We start from the raw sequence: 14,955 nt of genomic DNA on the forward strand, positions 1-14,955 counted from the left end.
GTAGCTGGCTAGTAACAGTCACTAAGGTTCAGGGCAGGGTACTAAGTGGTAGCTGGCTAGTAACAGTCACTAAGGTTCAGGGCAGGGTACTGGGTGGAGGCCGGCTAGTAACAGTCACTAAGGTTCAGGGCAGGGTACTGAGTGGTAGCTGGCTAGTAACAGTCACTACGGTTCGGGGCAGGGTACTGAGTGTTAGCTGGCTAGTAACAGTCAATAAGGTTCAGGGCAGGGTACTGAGTGGAAGCTGGCTAGTAACAGTGACTACGGTTCAGGGCAGGGTACTGAGTGGTAGCTGGCTAGTAACAGTGGCTAAGGTACAGGGTACTGAGTGGTAGCTGGCTAGTAACAGTCACTAAAGTTCAGGGCAGGCTACTGAGTGGTAGCTGGCTAGTAACAGTCACTACGGTTCGGGGCAGGGTACTGAGTGTTAGCTGGCTAGTAACAGTCAATAAGGTTCAGGGCAGGGTACTGAGTGGAAGCTGGCTAGTAACAGTGACTACGGTTCAGGGCAGGGTACTGAGTGGTAGCTGGCTAGTAACAGTGGCTAAGGTACAGGGTACTGAGTGGTAGCTGGCTAGTAACAGTCACTAAAGTTCAGGGCAGGCTACTGAGTGGTAGCTGGCTAGTAACAGTCAATACGGTTAAGGGCAGGGTACTGGGTGGAGGCCGGCTTTGATGCACCTGTACTGTCTCCGCCTTCTAGATGGTAGCGGGGTGAACAGGACGTGGCTCTGGTGGCTGAGGTCCTTAATGACCTTCTAGATGGTAGCGGGGTGGACAGGCCGTGGCTCAGGTGGCTGAGGTCCTTAATGACCTTCTAGATGGTAGCGGGGTGAACAGGCCGTGGCTCAGGTGGCTGAGGTCCTTAATGACCTTCTAGATGGTAGCGGGGTGAACAGGACGTGGCTCAGGTAGCTGAGGTCCTTAATGACCTTCTAGATGGTAGCGGGTGAACAGGCCGTGGCTCAGGTGGCTGAGGTCCTTAATGACCTTCTAGATGGTAGCGGGGTGAACAGGTCGTGGCTCGGGTGGCTGAGGTCCTTGATGACCTTCTAGATGGTAGCGGAGTGAACAGGCCATGGCTCAGGTGGCTGAGGTCCTTAATAACCTTATAGATGGTAGCGGGGTGAACAGGTCGTGGCTCAGGTGGCTGCGGGCGGTGCAGTTGTCGTAACAGGCGGGGATTCAGCCTCACAGGATGCTCTCAGTGGTGCGTCTGTAGAAGTTCGGGAGGGTCGTAGAGGCCAAGCAACATTTCTTCAGCCTTCACTCACAGACACACACAGAATAACCTTTCTGCAGCAAAGCCACATAGTGATTACTGTCACCTATCTACATGGAGATGAGATGGTTGGTTGATTAACCTTTTCAGGAAAGGACTGCTGGACCTCCTATTGGAAGCCTGAAGCACTCTGGAGAATACTGAAGCACTCTGGAGAATACTGAAGCACTCTGGAGAATACTGAAGCACTCTGGAGAATACTGAAGCACCCTGGAGAATACTGAAGCACCCTGGAGAATACTGAAACACTCTGGAGAACGCTGAAGCACCCTGGAGAACGCTGAAGCACTATGGAAAATACTGAAGCACCCTGTAGAATACTGAAGCACCCTGGAGAATACTGAAACACTCTGGAGAATACTAAAGTACCCTGGAGAATACTGAAGCACCCTGGAGAATGCTGAAGCACTCTGGAGAATGCTGAAGTACTATGGAGAATGCTGAAGCACCCTGGAGAATGCTGAAGCACCCTGGAGAATACTGAAACACTCTGGAGAATACTAAAGTACCCTGGAGAATACTGAAGCACCCTGGAGAAAGCTGAAGCACTCTGGAGAATGCTGAAGCACCCTGTAGAATACTGAAGCACCCTGGAGAATACTGAAACACTCTGGAGAATACTAAAGTACCCTGGAGAATACTGAAGCACCCTGGAGAATGCTGAAGCACTCTGGAGAATGCTGAAGTACTATGGAGAATGCTGAAGCACCCTGGAGAACGCTGAAGCACCCTGGAGAATACTGAAACACTCTGGAGAATACTAAAGTACCCTGGAGAATACTGAAGCACCCTGGAGAAAGCTGAAGCACTCTGGAGAATGCTGAAGCACCCTGTAGAATACTGAAGCACCCTGGAGAATACTGAAACACTCTGGAGAATACTAAAGTACCCTGGAGAATACTGAAGCACCCTGGAGAATGCTGAAGCACTCTGGAGAATGCTGAAGTACTATGGAGAATGCTGAAGCACCCTGGAGAACGCTGAAGCACCCTGGAGAACGCTGAAGCACTATGGAGAATACTGAAGCACCCTGTAGAATACTGAAGCACTCTGGAGAATACTAAAGTACCCTGGAGAATACTGAAGCACTCTGGAGAATACTGAAGCACTCTGGAGAATACTGAAGCACCCTGGAGAATACTGAAGCACTCTGGAGAATAAACAACTCACTAGTCTCATCTTCATCATCATCATCACCACCCTCATCATCAGGGTTTCTTGCCTGTTTGAACACAATAAAACAGGACCTATTGCAGATTGCGATAGTACCTTAAAGAGGGACAAAAAAAAACTTATTGAAAGACTTAGGAACTCCAGATGGGTTTCCTGACAGATCTGGACTAACAGAGGACCTCAGTAGACTACTGCCTCAGTGGGACTAACACAGGACCTCAGTAGACTACTGCCTCAGTGGGACTAACAGAGGACCTCAGTAGACTACTGCCTCAGTGGAACTAACACAGGACCTCAATAGACTACTGCCTCAGTGGGACTAACAGAGGACCTCAGTAGACTACTGCCTCAGTGGGACTAACAGAGGACTTCAGTAGACTACTGCCTCAGTGGGACTAACACAGGACCTCAGTAGACTACTGCCTCAGTGGGACTAACACAGGACCTCAGTAGACTACTGCCTCAGTGGGACTAACACAGGACCTCAGTAGACTACTGCCTCAGTGGGACTAACACAGGACCTCAGTAGACTACTGCCTCAGTGGGACTAACACAGGACCTCTGTAGACTACTGCCTCAGTGGTACTAACAGAGGACCTCAGTAGACTACTGCCTCAGTGGGACTAACAGAGGACTTCAGTAGACTACTGCCTCAGTGGGACTAACACAGGACCTCAGTAGACTACTGCCTCAGTGGGACTAACAGAGGACTTCAGTAGACTACTGCCTCAATGGGACTAACAGAGGACCTCAGTAGACTACTGCCTCAGTGGGACTAACAGAGGACCTCAGTAGACTACTGCCTCAGTGGGACTAACAGAGGACCTCAGTAGACTACTGCCTCAGTGGGACTAACAGAGGACTTCAGTAGACTACTGCCTCAGTGGGACTAACAGAGGACCTCAGTAGACTACTGCCTCAGTGGGACTAACAGAGGACTTCAGCAGACTACTGCCTCAGTGGGACTAACAGAGGACCTCAGTAGACTACTGCCTCAGTGGGACTAACAGAGGACTTCAGTAGACTACTGCCTCAGTGGGACTAACACAGGACCTCAGTAGACTACTGCCTCAGTGGGACTAACAGAGGACTTCAGTAGACTACTGCCTCAGTGGGACTAACAGAGGACTTCAGTAGACTACTGCCTCAGTGGGACTAACACAGGACCTCAGTAGACTACTGCCTCAGTGGGACTAACACAGGACCTCAGTAGACTACTGCCTCTACTGGGTTGAGCAGAAACCTTTCCTCTTACTGAGGAGGTCAGACACATGCTATATCCTAACTCCTTCCACCCCAGTTCTGGATAGTTTTATACCATTACCTAAGAACCTCCTCCTCCTCATCCCACCTTCGCGTCCCCCTCTTCCTCCTCCTCCCACCTTCACATCCCCCTCTCCTCCTCCTCCTCCTCCCACCTTCGCGTCCCCCTCTTCCTCCTCCTCCTCCCACCTTCACATCCCCCTCTCCTCCTCCTCCTCCTCCTCCCACCTTCACGTCCCCCTCTCCTCCTCCTCCTCTTCCTCTTCCTCTTCCTCCTCTTCCTCCTCTCCTCTCTGTACGACATGGCTATATGTTACAGTGTCTATGTCCTTAACTATTTTCTTGTTACTTATTGTATATGAACATCGCGTATACATTCATACACATTGCCTTGGCTGCTATAGAGAGAGATTTTATTCCAAAGCCAGATATTGTGGTGTAGAGTGCATAACATACATCTGTTTATTTGAGATTGTTGATCCATAAAATATACATATTGATAGACTTTCTTTTAATGTTGAAAAAAGAAAGTAAGCTATATTTCATACATTCAGGGCTTGGAAAGGAATGGTCAACATCATGAACAAAAAAACAAGCAATTTGAGCAATTTGCTTCTAAGGCTATAGCCTAGTTTTTTTTCTGTGAATATCTTGTATTTAAGTGTTGTAGTTGAATTTGTGCTGCTACTTCTGCATCCGCCAAGTGTAACAGCACCCACTATCTGAGAGGAGGACCTGTCACGATCTGAGAGGAGGACCTGTCTCGATCTGAGAGGAGGACCTGCCATGATCTGAGAGGAGGACCTGCCACGATCTGAGAGGAGGACCTGTCTCGATCTGAGAGGAGGACCTGCCACGATCTGAGAGGAGGACCTGTCTCGATCTGAGAGGAGTACCTGTCACGATCTGAGAGGAGGACCTGTCTCGATCTGAGAGGAGGACCTGCCACGATCTGAGAGGAGGACCTGTCTCGATCTGAGAGGAGGACCTGTCTCGATCTGAGAGGAGGACCTGGCTCGATCTGAGAGGAGGGGAGGATGGCTCTGAGAGGAGGATTACTACATCATGGGATCACCTTCACCTCCTAGCCTGACAAACATTATATACAAGCTGCATCCCAGATGGTGCCCTATTCCCTAATGTAGTGCACTACTTTGGACCACAGTCCTATGGGCCCTAGCCAAATGTAGTGCACTATAAAGGGAATATGATGACATGTGTGACACAACCATAGTCTATGGTGACCAAGCATAGTGTTTTTACATCACAAGGCAGGATATGTAAGAGGCTCCTCCCACTGTACCTCTGTCTCATCACAGACAACCAATGAAGGCTTGGTAGCTATCCATCTGACTAGACGTTGGTATTGTCTGTTATAGTCACTGAGAGCCACTAAAAATGGCCCCCTATTACATATATACTGCATTACTTTTGAGCAGAGCTCGAGCCCTGGCCTAAAGTAGTGCACTACATAGGGAATAGGGTTCTGGTCTAAAGTAGTGCACTATATAGGGAATAGGGCTCTGGTCAACAGTGGTGCACTACATAGGGAATCGGGTACCATTTGGGTTAGTCCACTAGTGAGGCCTTTCCAAACACCAGCATAGGTGCATGTCTCTCTGGTAGCTAGATAGAGTCAAAGAACACCTAACATGCCTTTACCGTGGATTCAACGGCATCCTACATAATGAAGTCAGACAACCAAATATTTATTTACAACAGATATAGTGAGATGTAGAGGCTAACGTTAGATTGTTTTATATAGATTTGTACATTGTTTTTGTACATAAAGGCACTATGTCAGTGATATTCTAACGCTGTCTCTTGGAGAAGGGACCACATGCTTTTTTTGAATAGATTAAAAATTCAGCTCCTGATCAGCTGAAATGGAATTCAGAATCACTGTTTGAACAATCTAGAACATTCTATGGAACTATAGAATCACAAAAGACTGAATAAAGCTGATGACTGTTATGAGATGGACTCTCTCCAACTAGTAAGCATAGATTTACTTTTGTAAAACTGGGTCTTTTTTATAAGTAGTACAAAATAAAATTTTCAGTGAATTTAGACTATATTCTTTTGATAATAATTATGGTTACCAAATAAAATAAAAAATTCTAATAATGTTTTGCAGATTATTCAATATTTGGATGTGTTCGGTAAACAGTACTTTTATTGTAAACAATATATTGTTTTTGTTTATATGCCAACTATTCTGTACTGCTTGTTTGACATTCTCCAATATTTGCCAATGCAGTTCCACATTGTAGTGATGCGTGTATCTGAATGGATTGCTTCCTTACAAGTCATATGGTACAGGTACACTATCGTTCAAAAGCTTTGGTCACTGAGAAATGTCCTTGTTGTTTTTTAAAGAAAAGCACATTTGTTTGTCCATTAAAATAACATCAAATTGAACAGAAATACAGTGTAGACATTGTTAATGTTGTAAATTACTATTTGAGCTGGATAATGGCTTATTTTTAATGGAATATCTACATAGGTGTACCGAGCCCCATTATCAGCAACCATCACTCCTGTGTTCCAATGGCACGTTGTGTTAGCTAATCCAAGTTTATCATTTTAAAAGGCTAATTGATCATTAGAAAACCCTTTTGCAATTATGTTAGCACAGCTGAAAACTGTTGTTCTGATTAAAGAAGCAATAAAACTGGCCTTCTTTAGACTAGTTGAGTATCTGGAGCATCAGCATTTGTGGGTTCAATTACAGGCTCAAAATGACCAGAAACAAAGACCTTTCTTCTGAAACTCATCAGTCTATTCTTGTTCTGAAAAATGAAGGCTATTCCATGTGAGAAATTGCCAAGAAACTGGAGGTCTCATACAACGCAGTGTACTACTCCCTTCACAGAACAGTGCAAACTGGGTCTAACCAGAATAAAAAGGAGAGTGGGGGGCCCCGGTGCACAACTGAGCAAGAGGACAAGTACATTAGAGTATCTAGTTTGAGAAACAGACGCCTCACAAATCCTCAACTGGCAGCTTCATGAAATAAACTCAGAAAAAAGGAAACGTCCTCTCACTGTCAACTGTGTTTATTTTCAGCAAACTTAACATGTGTAAATATTTGTATGAACATAACAAGATTCAACAACTGAGACATAAACTGAACAAGTTCCACAGACATGTGACTAACAGAAATTGAATAATGTGTCCCTGAACAAAGGGGGGTCAAAATCAAAAGTAACAGTCAGTATCTGGTGTGGCCACCAGCTGCATTAAGTACTGCAGTGCATCTCCTCCTCATGGACTGCACCAGATTTGCCAGTTCTTGCTGTGAGATGTTACCCCACTCTTCCACCAAGGAACCTGCAGGTTCCCGGACATTTCTCTGGGGAATGGCCCTAGCCCTCACCCTCTGATCCAACAGGTCCCAGATGTGCTCAATGTGATTGAGATCCGGGCTCTTCGCTGGCCATGGCAGAACACTGACATTCCTGTCCTGCAGGAAATCACGAACAGAACAAGCAGTATGGCTGGTGGCATTGTCATGCTGGAGGGTCACGTCAGGATGAGCCTGCAGGAAGGGTTGTGTTATTGACTGTATGTTTTGTTTACTCCATGTGTAACTCTGTGTTGTTTGTTTTTGTCGCACTGCTATGCTTTATCTTGGCCAGGTCGCATTTGTAAATGAGAACTTGTTCTCAACTGGCCTACAACCTCTTACTTCTACCCCCTCCTTTTTCGAACATTCTGTTAAAAATCGCGCAACTTTTCAGCGTCCTGCTACTCATGCCAGGAATATAGTATATGCATATGATTAGTATGTGTGGATAGAAAACACTCTGAAGTTTCTAAAACTGGTTAAATCACGGCTGTGACTATAACAGATCGTGTGTTTCATTGAAAAACGCAAGAAAAACTGCTCTCTGAAAGCTAAAAATAATTTCCATAAGTCACTTTCATGAGTTGTTAAAAGAGGACAAAATTTAATATCGACCTGCCTGCAATTCATACAAATTCCACACGATGTCGCCATTGTCGTCATTTTCAATTGAATTTTTTGTTGGAAAATCCAAGTATCTGGCTTCCGTTTCTTCCAGTCTCCACCAGGACGCTGTAAATGTGGACAATGGCAGCCATTGATTTGCAGACGAGGAGCTATTGAATATACATCGCCCTGTAATCATTTTGATAGATTATAAACGTTTACTAATACCTAAAGTTGGATTACAAAAGGATTTCGAAGTGTTTTGTGAAAGTTTATCGTCAACTTTTTTAATTTAAAAAAATGACGCAGCGTTTAAAAACAATGTTTTTTTCTGAATGACACAGCTTCCATAGAAAGCTATTTTGGGTATATATGGACCGATTTAAACGAAAAAAAGACCCAATAGTGATGTTTATGGGGCATATAGGAGTGCCAAGAAAGAAGCTCGTCAAAGGTAATGAATGTTTTATATTTTATTTCTGCGTTTTGTGCTGCGTCGGATAAGCAGAGTCTTTGTTTACGTCGCATTCAGGCATTTTCAGGTGGTGCATGCTATCAGATAATACCTTCTCATGCTTTCGCCGAAAAGCATTTTAAAAATCTGACTTGTTGGCTAGGTTCACAACGAGTGTAGCTTTAATTCAATACCCTGCTTGTGAATTTTGATCAAGGTTTGAGTTTTAACGAGTACATTTAGCATTTAGCGTAGCGCATTTGCATTTCCAGGTGCCTACTTGAGACATATGCGTCTCAAGTAGAATCAAGAAGTTAAATAAAGGTGAAATAAAATGTAAAATAAATTAAAGGGAACCACATGAGGGAGGAGGATGTCTTCCCTGTAACGCACAGCGTTGAGATTGCCTGCAATGACAACAAGCTCAGTCCGATGACGCTGTGATACACCGCCCCAGACCATGACGGACCCTCCACCTCCAAATCAATACCGCCCCAGACCATGACGGACCCTCCATCGATCCCGCTCCAGAGTACAGGCCTCGGTGTAACGCTCAGTCCTTTGACAATAAACGCGAATCCGACCATCATGCCTGGTGAGACAAAACTGCGACTAGTCAGTGAAGAGTACTTTTTGCCAGTCCAGTCTGGTCCAGCGATGGTGGGTTTGTGCCCATAGGCGACGTTGTAGCCGGTGATGCCTTACAACAGGCCTACAAGCCCTCAGTCCAGCCTCTCTCAGCCTATTGCGGACAATGAACACTGATGGAGGGATTGTGTGTTCCTGGTGTAACTCTGTGTCCCGCAGGTGTGATGTTCGGATGTACCGATCCTGTGCAGGTGTTGTTACACGTGGTCTGCCACTGCGAGGATGATCAGCTGTCCGTCCTGTCTCCCTGTAGCTCTCTTAGGCGTCTCACAGTACGGACATTGCAATTTATTGCCCTGGCCACATCTGCAGTCCTCATGCCTCCTTGCAGCATGCCTAAGGCATGTTCACGCAGATGAGCAGGGACCCTGGGCATCTTTATTTTTGTGTTTTTCAGAGTCAGTAGAAAGGCCTCTTTAGTGTCCTAAGTTTTCATAACTGTGACCTTAATTGCCTACCGTCTGTAAGCTGTTAGTGTCTTAACGACCGTTCCACAGGTGCATGTTCATTTATTGTTTATGGTTCATTGAACAAGCATGGGAAACAGTGTTTAAACCCTTTACAATGAAGATCTGTAAAGTTTTTTACAAGTGATCTTTGAAAGACAGGGTCCTGAAAAAGGGACCCGCAAAACACAAGTCTCAACGTCAACAGTGAAGAGGCAACTCTGGGATGCTGGCCTTCTAGGCACAGTTCCTCTGTCCAGTCTCAACGTCAACAGTGAAGAGGCAACTCTGGGATGCTGGCCTTCTAGGCAGAGTTCCTCTGTCCAGTCTCAACGTCAACAGTGAAGAGGCAACTCTGGGATGCTGGCCTTCTAGGCAGAGTTGCAAAGAAAAAGACATATCTCAGACTGGCCAATAAAAATAAAAGATTAAGATGGGCAAAAGAACACAGACACTGGACAGAGGAACTCTGCCTAGAAGGCCAGCATCCCGGAGTCGCCTCTTCACTGTTGACGTTGAGACTGGTGTTTTGCGGGTACTATTTAATGAAGCTGCCAGTTGAGGACTTGTGAGGCGTCTGTTTCTCAAACGAGGCTCAGCCGCGAAGTGGTAGGGGCATCTAACCGGACAATGTCTGAAAGAGACGGTGTGATATCACCATTCTCAACTCAGTGACATGTTGAAAGAAAATAAGTCTTTCAACACAGACTGATTGTCATAACCTGTTATGGCTGCATCCCTTTGTTCTCAATTTCCCTTTCAACACAGACTGATTGTCATAATATACCACATTTCACAGTCTATCAACACAGACTGATTGTCATAATATACCACATTTCACAGTCTATCAACACAGACTGATAGTCGTAATATACCACATTTCACAGTCTATCAACACAGACTGATTGTCATAATATACCACATTTCACAGTCTATCAACACAGACTGATTGTCATAATATACCACATTTCACAGTCTATCAACACAGACTGATAGTCGTAATATACCACATTTCACAGTCTATCAACACAGACTGATAGTCGTAATATACCACAGTTCACATCACCTGTTATTCAATATGGAAAACCACTAGACTACATTACTTTCCAAATTGATTCACCAGAATTTCTTGACATCAATTTGGGGCCATGAGCAGAATAATGTGGAAACCTCAGTGTTAAGGTCACAAAGGGAGAAATAATGATTGACAACAGCAGTTATACGTTCTGCCAGACAGTGTATGACCATATTAGAGACACATATATTACCCTCGGCCGCACTTCCTAACCTCCAACCAAATATATGACCATATTAGAGACACATATTTCCCTCAGATGACACAGATCCACAAAATATATATTTTTTTAAATCAAGTGTTGATAAACTCTCATGTCTACTGGGTGAAATACCACAGTGTGACATCACAGCAGCAAGATGTGTGACCTGTTGCCACGAGAAAAGGTCAACCAGTGAAGAACAAACACCATAGTAAATACAACCCATATTTATGTCCCCCCCTTTTGTACTGTAACTATTTGCACATTGTTACAACACTGTATATAGACATAACATGACATTTGTAATGTCTTTATTCATTTGGAATAGAGTACCATTTGGACCAGTCTCAGAGCAGATGTAAAGGTCTTTCCGTTCAGTCCCTCCCGGTTGAAGATGTTCAACCACCCAGGGAAAGCATTACTGAAGATGTTCAACCACCCAGGGAAAGAGATCGTATATTGAATAGACCGGCTATGCATACAAGAATAATTCAATTTCACCAATGCCATGTATCTGTGATATCTGTGATTCCATTTTGTCGGGTTGACCGGTCGCTCTCTGGTTGTACCTACCTGCACAGTATGAAGTCCTCTGGTTTCCTGGTGAGCTTCTTGGGGAAGCCCGTCTTCTCGATGACCTTCAGGGAGGAAGGTGTGAGTCATCATAGGGTCGTTGAAACGAAGGACTGGGGAACTTTATCCTCCATTAACCAAGCCACCTTCATTACAAATGCAGCTGACCTCAAGCTATAGAACAGCGTGACCTTTACTGAAACATTACTGAAGCATTACTGAAGCATGACAGAAACATTACTGAAGCATTACTGAAGCTTTACTGAAACATTACTGAAGCATTACTGAAGCATGACAGAAACATTACTGAAGCATTACTGAGGCATTACTGAAGCATGACAGAAACATTACTGAAACATTACTGAAGCATTACTGAAGCATTACAGAAACATTACTGAAACATTACTGAAGCATTACTGAAGCATTACTGAAGCATGACAGAAACATGACTGAAGCATTACTGAAGCATGACAGAAACATGACTGAAACATTACTGAAGCATTACAGAAACATTACTGAAGCCTTACTGAAGCATTACTGAAGCATGACAGAAACATTACTTAAGCATTACTGAAGCATTACAGAAACATTACTGAAACATTACTGAAGCATTACTGAAGCATTACTGAAGCATGACAGAAACATGACTGAAGCATTACTGAAGCATGACAGAAACATGACTGAAACATTACTGAAGCATTACAGAAACATTACTGAAGCCTTACAAAAACATTACTGAGGCCTTACTGAAGCATTACAGAAGCATTAAAGGGATAGATGAACTCATGGATGACATTATTTTGTCTCTTTGAACAGATTAAAAGAAGCTGCTAACTATCATTAGCGCAATGACTGGAAGTCTACAGTAAAACATCAGTGGTGAAAATTACAGTAAAACATCCGTGGTGAAAATTACAGTAAAACATCCGTGGTGAAAATTACAGTAAAACATCCGTGGTGAAAATTACAGTAAAACATCTGTGGTGAAAATTACAGTAAAACATCAGTGGTGAAAATTACAGTAAAACATCCGTGGTGAAAATTACAGTAAAACATCCGTGGTGAAAATTACAGTAAAACATCCGTGGTGAAAATTACAGTAAAACATCCGTGGTGAAAATTACAGTAAAACATCCGTGGTGAAAATTACAGTAAAACATCAGTGGTTAAAATTACAGTAAAACATCAGTGGTTAAAATTACAGTAAAACATCAGTGGTTAAAATTACAGTAAAACATCAGTGGTTAAAATTACAGTAAAACATCAGTGGTTAAAATTACAGTAAAACATCAGTGGTTAAAAGTACTTAAGTAAAAATACTTTAAAGTACTACTTAAGTTGTTTTTTTGGGGTTATCTGTACTTTTCATTTACAATTTATATTTTTGACTACTTTTACTTGTACTTCACTACATTCTTAAAGAAAAGAATGTACTTTTTATTCCCTACATTTTCCCTGACACCCAAAAGTACTTGTTACATTTTGAATGCTTAACAGGACAGGAAAATGGTCCAATTCACACACTTATCAAGGCAACATCCCAGGTCATCCCTACTGCCTCTGATCTGGAGGACTCACTAAGCACACATGCTTCATTTGTAAATTATGTCTGAGTGTTGGAGTGAGCCCCTGGCTATCTGTAAATAATATAAGGAATTTTACATAATTTAAACTTTTATTTTTAATACTTAAGTACATTTAAAACCAAATACGTTTAGACTTTTACTCAAGTAGTATTTTACTGGGTGGCTTTAACTTTTACTTGAGTCATTTTCTATTAAGGTATCTTTACTTTTACTCAACTATGACAATTGGGTACTTTTTCCACCACTGTAACAACGAGCATGCTAGCAGTTCCTGTAGACTTCCATTCATTGCGCCAACACTAACGCTTTATTGCCAAAATCTTGCACTATCCTTTTAAGGCAAACGCAGAGAACACATCCCACATCTCCCAGCACTGACTCTAACCCCTAACCTTAACTCCTAACCCAAACACATCTCCCAGCACTGACCCTAACCCCTAACCTTATCCCGTCCTCTAACCAAAACACATCTCCCAACACTGACCCTAACCCCTAACCTTAACTCCTAACCCAAACACATCTCCCAGCACTGAGCCTAACCCCTAACCTTATCCCCTGTCCTCTAACCAAAACACATCTCCCAGCACTGACCCTAACCCCTAACCTTATCCCCTGTACTCTAACCAAAACACATCTCCCAGCACAGACCCTAACCCCTAACCTTATCCCCTGTCCTCTAACCAAAACACATCTCCCAACACTGACCCTAACCCCTAACCTTAACCCCTAACCCAAACACATCTCCCAGTACTGACCCTAACCCCTAACCTTATCCCCAGTCCTCTAACCAAACACATCTCCCAGCACTGAGCTGCCTGTGAGCAGCTCATAGACCAGGATGCCTAAGAACCAGATGTCCACACTAAAGTTGTGTCCCCTGTTTCGAATGATCTCTGGAGCCACGTACTCCGGAGTCCCACAGAACGTCCAGGTTCACTGCCAACCTGGATCTTCTTGGATAGGCCAACGTCCACCTGAAGGAAGACAGGTCAGAGGGTACTGAACACACATCAAGCGATCTAACGATCCATCGATCATACGATCAACCAACATCCAACAATTTCCAAGTGCAGGGTATAAAATATGTATTTTATATATTCTGGTGATTCTGTATTCTGACCAAAAATAGAAACGCATCATGCAACAATTTCAAAGATTTTACTGAGTTACAGTTCATATAAGAAAATACTACTTTAGACCAGGGCCCTATTCTCTAGCACTATTTAGACCAGGGCCCTATTCTCTAGCACTATTTAGACCAGGGCCCTATTCTCTAGCACTATTTAGACCAGGGCCCTATTCTCTAGCACTATTTAGACCAGGGCCCTATTCTCTAGCATTATTTAGACCAGGGCCCTATTCCCTATATAGTGCACTACTTTAGACCAGAACCCTATTCCCTATATAGTGCACTATTTAGACCAGGGCCCTATTCCCTATATAGTGCACTACCTTAGACCAGGGCCCTATTCCCTATATAGTGCACTACTTTAGACCAGAGCCCTATTCCCTATATACTGCACTACTTTAGACCAGGGCCCTATTCTCTAGCACTATTTAGACCAGGGCCCTATTCTCTAGCATTATTTAGACCAGGGCCCTATTCCCTATATAGTGCACTACTTTAGACCAGAACCCTATTCCCTATATAGTGCACTATTTAGACCAGGGCCCTATTCCCTATATAGTGCACTACCTTAGACCAGGGCCCTATTCCCTATATAGTGCACTACTTTAGACCAGAGCCCTATTCCCTATATACTGCACTACTTTAGACCAGGGCCCTATTCTCTAGCACTATTTAGACCAGGGCCCTATTCTCTAGCATTATTTAGACCAGGGCCCTATTCCCTATATAGTGCACTACTTTAGACCAGAACCCTATTCCCTATATAGTGCACTATTTAGACCAGGGCCCTATTCCCTATATAGTGCACTACCTTAGACCAGGGCCCTATTCCCTATATAGTGCACTACTTTAGACCAGAGCCCTATTCCCTATATACTGCACTACTTTAGACCAGGGCCCTATTCTCTAGCACTATTTAGACCAGGGCCCTATTCTCTAGCATTATTTAGACCAGGGCCCTATTCTCTAGCACTATTTAGACCAGGGCCCTATTCCCTGTATAGTGCACTACCTTAGACCAGGGCCCTATTCCCTATATAGTGCATTACTTTAGACCAGGGCCCTATTCTCTAGCATTATTTAGACCAGGGCCCTATTCCCTATATAGTGCACTACCTTAGACCAGGGCCCTATTCCCTATATACTGCACTACTTTAGACCAGGGCCCT

Source organism: Oncorhynchus clarkii, chromosome 30 (genome assembly GCF_045791955.1).
Source record: "Oncorhynchus clarkii lewisi isolate Uvic-CL-2024 chromosome 30, UVic_Ocla_1.0, whole genome shotgun sequence".
NCBI lineage: Eukaryota > Metazoa > Chordata > Actinopteri > Salmoniformes > Salmonidae > Oncorhynchus > Oncorhynchus clarkii.